This window comes from Brassica napus, unplaced genomic scaffold (genome assembly GCF_020379485.1).
Source record: "Brassica napus cultivar Da-Ae unplaced genomic scaffold, Da-Ae ScsIHWf_2298;HRSCAF=2964, whole genome shotgun sequence".
NCBI classification, from domain to species: domain Eukaryota; kingdom Viridiplantae; phylum Streptophyta; class Magnoliopsida; order Brassicales; family Brassicaceae; genus Brassica; species Brassica napus.
This window is the reverse complement of record NW_026015683.1, coordinates 123,936-130,000: the sequence shown is the minus strand read 5'-3', so window position 1 is coordinate 130,000 and position 6,065 is coordinate 123,936.

Sequence of the window (6,065 nt, the reverse complement as noted above, 5' to 3'; positions counted from 1 at the left end):
ATTTTGGCTGTCCGTGGGTGATTTTGGCCCACGTGGGCTGTCTGTTCAGTACACACGGACGTCCGTGTGTGTCCGTCAGCACACACAGGACGTCCGTGGCCGTCCGTCAGCACACACAGGACGTCCGTGCCGTCCGTCAGCACACACAGGACGTCCGGCTGTCCATCAGTACACATATCAGCACGCTCCGTGGACTGTTCGGGTGATTTTGGCCCACGTGGGCTGTCTGTTCAGTACACACAGGACGTCCGTCAGCACACGCAGGACGTCCGTGGTTGTCCGTTTGTGTCCGTGTGTCCGTCAGTGCACACAGGATGTCCGTCAGCACACACAGGACGTCCGTCAGCACACGCAGGACGTCCGTGGCTGTCCGTGTGTGTCCGTGTGTCCGTCAGTGCAAACAGGACGTCCGTCAGCACACACAGGACGTCCGTCAGCACACGCAGGACGTCCGTCAGCACACGCAGGACGTCCGTCAGCACACGCAGGACGTCCGTGGCTGTCCGTGTGTGTCCGTGTGTCCGTCAGTGCACACAGGACGTCCGTCAGCACACACAGGACGTCCGTCAGCACACGCAGGACGTCCGTCAGCACACGCAGGACGTCCGTGGCTGTCTGTGTGTGTCCGTGTCCGTCCATCAGCACACGCAGGACGTCCGTCCGTACACACAGGACGTCCGTCAGCACACAAAGGACGTCCGTGGCCGTCCGTCAGTACACAGAGGACGTCCATGGCCGTCCGTCAGCACACACAGGACGTCCGTCAGTACACAGAGGACGTCCGTGGCCGTCCGTCAGCACACAGAGGGCGTCCGTCAGCACACGCAGGACGTCTGTGTGTGTCCGTGTGTCCGTCAGTACACACAGGACGTCCGTCAGCACACACAGGACGTCCGCCAGTACACACATTACGTCCGTCAGCACACACAGGACGTCCGAGGTCGTCCGTCAGTACACATATCAGCATGCTGGCCCTTCCTGTGGACTGTTCGGGTGATTTTGGCCCACGTGGGCTGTCTGTTCAGTACACACAGGACGTCCGTCAGCACACGCAGGACGTCCGTGCCTGTCCGATAGCACACACAGACTGTCCGTGGACTGATCCGTGTACTGAACTCATATCAGCATGCTGACCACACATATCAGCATGCTGGCCCTTCCCGTGGACTGTCCGTGTACTGATTTTGGACAACTGATGCACCATGTCAGTACACATATCAGCATGCTGGCCCTTCCCGTGGACTGATCCGTGTACTGAACTCATATCAGCATGCTGACCACACATATCAGCATGCTGGCCCTTCCCGTGGACTGTCCGTGTACTGATCCGTGTACTGATCCGTGTACTGAATCATATCAGCATGCTGACCACACATATCAGCATGCTGGCCCTTCCCGTGGACTGATTCGTGTACTGATCCGTGTACTGATCCGTGTACTGAACTCATATCAGCATGCTGACCACACATATCAGCATGCTGGCCCTTCCCGTGGACTGTCCGTGTACTGATCTGTGTACTGATCCGTGTACTGAACTCATATCAGCATGCTGACCACACATATCAGCATGCTGGCCCTTCCCGTGGACTGTCCGTGTACTGATCCGTGTACTGAACTCATATCAGCATGCTGACCACACATATCAGCATGCTGGCCCTTCCCGTGGACTGATTCGTGTACTGATCCGTGTACTGAACTCATATCAGCATGCTGACCACACATATCAGCATGCTGGCCCATCCCGTGGACTGTCCGTGTACTGATCCGTGTACTGTTCCGTGTACAGAACTCATATCAGCATGCTGACCACACATATCAGCATGCTGGCCCTTCCCGTGTACTGATCCGTGTACTGATCCGTGTACTGAACTCATATCAGCATGCTGACCACACATATCAGCATGCTGGCCCTTCCCGTGGAATGTCCGTGTACTGATTTTGGACAACTGATGCACCATGTCAGTACACATATCAGCACGCTGGCCCTTCCCTTGGACTGATCCGTGTACTGAACTCATATCAGCATGCTGACCATACATATCAGCATGCTGGCCCTTCCCGTGGACTGTCCGTGTACTGATTTTGGACAACTGATGCACCATGTCAGTACACATATCAGCATGCTGGCCCTTCCCGTGGACTGATCCGTGTACTGATCTGGACATAAGCTCGAGTTTTGATGGACTGGACTGTCCAAGTCAGTCTGATTGGTCCAAGTAGTACTTATGCTGGCTCGACTTTCCATCATCCAACCAAGTGTTAACATTTTTCCTTGGTATGATCGAGGCCAAGTGTCATGTCCCCGATCCTGGATAGGATCGTCCGGACGGACTGCGGTGCAAGGAAACGCACCAGTCAGGTCACATGACCTAAGGACAAGTGTGTCATGGTCCTGTATGAGGGTTAAGGGCATCAGTCAGCTGAGACTTAACCAGGATACGATGGAAATATGGGTAAAGGAGCTGGGTGAGTGTATAGACAGCTGGACGAGTGTTGGCTTGAGTTCAATCAGCTCGGTTCAGCTGGTATTCAGTTCACCATGATCTGTTCAGCTCACAGGAGCTGGTAGACTAGCTCACTCAGCTGGGAACAGCTGGAGGTCAGCTCAATCCGGTGAACGGTGCGTTCTGGTTCGGATCAGTGTGGGCGAGTCCGGGACGGTTACTGGGCGAGCCGATGGTCCGGGTGCAGGACGGTTCGACCAAATGGGTCTTAGTCTTGGGACAGGGAGTGGCCAAGCTTCCAGAGTGTGAGCTGAGGCTCAGTGATCGATTTGCCAAAGGAAGAAAAGGGGAGAAACCGCCAAGGGGCGGTTATGGGGCGGTTATGGGACGGTTATGGGACGGTTTTGGGAAGAAGGGATGGGATTTTGGTAACTGTTCGCCCAGGCGGTTGGGGACAGTTTAAATCGTCCTCTCTCTCTCATTTCTGAGGATTTTGGTCGATTTCTACATCCTGAAACACAAAGAATCGAGAGAAAAATACAGAGAGTTGGTCGGATTCCCAATCCAAGACCCATGGTGGTGTGAAGGCCATAAAGAGACAGTTTTGGGGCAGATCAAGGGGGAAGTTGAGAACGACCCTCTGAACGGTTTTGATCATTGTTGACAACACCCAAAGACTTATCTGGAGCCTGTGAACACACGCAAATGGTGAGGAAAGGAGGGAGTTGGCCGGAATCCATTCCCAAGGGCCAATGCACCCTTAAAGGGAGATTGGTGTGGAAAGCAGTTTCATGGGGAACAAAGAGGGAAGTGATGCACGACCCTTGGATGGTGATTGATCATGGATGATCATGTCTAAGGCTTCCTATGTGTCTTGGGAACATACGCAATTGGTTAAGAGAGGAGGGGGAAGGCTTGACTCCACTCTCAAAGGCATGAACAGCCTTGAAGATGGATGCAGTATAGAAACTGGTTTCATGGAAGTTTCATGGAAGGAGTGATGGGCACGAACCATGGTTAGATCTTATCAATACTGGGAGTATGTGATAAGGGTTTGATGAAGGCGTGCTAGGAGGAGCATGGACGCCCCTGATGAGGTAACAGGTGGGGACTGCAGACCATTGGACATAGTCTGGTACACTATGGGTTGATCTGGTCCAGCAGTTACACCTTACTCTGTTTTATGATTATTAATCATATTATTCATTGTTCTTATGATTGAGATTGATGATTAGACATAGTAGCACTGAACCATGGCTTGGCCGGTTCAGAAGAACCCTCCATGGCCTTGGTTTGGCAGCTAAGTCTGGATCTCCTACTTCCTGATGGATTTATGGCGATCTGACTTTGGAATCCTCTTAGTGGTGAATTATCATGAATTATCATGGTATTAGGGAATTTTTATCTGATTGATTTCGAGATGGTCAATGTGGCCGGTGGGGCTGTTCTAGGTCGAGATCCATAGGATCGAGATCAGTTCTTGGAATTCTGACTTGACCATTCTCTTAGTTAAGATTTATCATGAATTATCATGAATCCTAATGAGTTTTTAGGGATTGATTTAGAGATGGTCCCTTGGGCCGGTTTGGCTGGTCTTGGCCGAGATCTATGGGATGGAGGCCGGTTCTGGGAAATCTGATTGGACCATTCTCTTAGTTATGATTTATCATGAATTGTCATGAATGTTAATTGATTTTTGGAGCAGGGTTGCTTGCGGTCGAAATTGCACCTGAGGGCATATTGGGGTCAGATCCTTGTGTTAGGATATCTGATCATATGTTGTGTGCTGGAACATATTGTCACTTATGATATTGATCATAAGGAATTGCTGGTTATCAACCTTGGTGTTGGTAAGGCAGGCCGTGTGTGGTCTGATCATTGGCAAGGATGGACGACCTGATCCTTGGATGATGGATCAAGGTGTCTGATCTGATTGATCAAAGGATGCACCGGTGGTAAGAGCAACACTAATCAGGTTCAGTGGGACATGGTTCCATGACTGATTAGGAAGTATGAAGACTCATCAGTTCTGAGTCATGTGGGGTGGTTGGTTGATTGACTCAGGATCTGATGGGCATTGTTAGTCTTTGTGAGGACTTGATCTGGTTAGTCCATGAGAGGACTTGGTATGATTAGTCCATGAGCTGGACTTGGTATCATAAGTTGATAAGGCAAAAGGATGTGGAACAGTGCATGAACCGGTAAGGGCCAGATGCATGTCCTTAGCTGATTGAAGACTTCCCAAAGGTTACTTATGTCTGTGGGGATGGTTGGCTGAATGACTAAGTACCCAAGGGAAGAGTTTATGCAGGTATGATCTGTCAATGTTGCATAGATCTAGATAGAATGGCTTAGGGGAACAGAACCTCTGATTGTATGACTTGGTCTAGGTTCAGATTCGACCTTGGAGCTAGCTGGCAGTTGTGTTTACTGACCAGTAGCTGAGGTGATCTGATCAGACAAGTGTTAGATTGGATTTAGTCCAATGGATGATAGATGTTATTCCGCTGTGCATAAGTTGAAATGATCTAAGCTAGGGAATGACTAAGGTAGTCTTGAGCTAAGATCTGAGTTAGCCCTCGCCTATGGGCGATGTTTTTAAATAAAGGGCAAAATTTTTAGAGGTTCGGTCAGTGTACAGACCGAGCGACGTGAGGCATCGACCGCGGCCTGGTCGGCCGGGATCGGGTCTTACAAGTTGGTATCAGAGCCTGCTTGATCCTGTTGAGGACAGTGCTCAAATATGTTAAGTTCCAAACCGAAATTATTTCTGAAAACTGAGATGACTTGGAACCTTAGTTGTGGTGAGCCAAGTGAGAGTTGAGATAAGTTTGGGTTTCATGCTTGTGAACGGGGAAGTTCCAAGATGAGCCGGCTTAGCCAAGATACACTCTTCCACGGCAAGACCCTGAAAACATAAAGGTTAGTTTATCTAGTTATTTGGGAATAATAGACGGATTGGATGATGGACGCAATGCAAGATCTTTGTATGGACGACCTGGACAAGGGAAGTAACATGGACCAGAGAGTGGCTTAGGTTGAAAGAAACGTGCAGCACTCTCTTGGAGGTAAATGTTATCCCTTGATGGCCGTTCAAAACAAGTGAGCATATGCAATGTTCATGTTAGTCTAAGGGAGACACTACATGGCTAGTACATGAGTGGGCTTGTGATCAGATGGATCAGCTTGGACTCAGTGTAAGCCAAGGTAGGATTCCTTAAGATTGAGTGAATGAAATGGATCAATTCCAAGAGGAATTGGAAACACGATGTTAAGTATCTTAGTATGATGAGGATTGAGGTATACTATAAGCACTTTTGTGAATGGTATGGGACGTTCACAGATGTGTGATGCTTTGGAGAATGGTATGGGACATTTTCCAAATGTGTGATCAAACCGAAATCCTACTCATCTAAGTACTTAATGATCGGTGGTGTGGAAACACATTATTTGATACTAGAGCTACACATAGTGCTGTGAGTCCAGGAATGGTTGGAAAAGGTTTGTTCCAGTATGGAACATGGGATGGTCCTGAACGAGTGAGTGCGGCCGGAGGGCAAGTTATGAACTCACTCGGTCTGGTTAAGGACATCCCTGTGGTGATCTTGGATAGGCCGATGC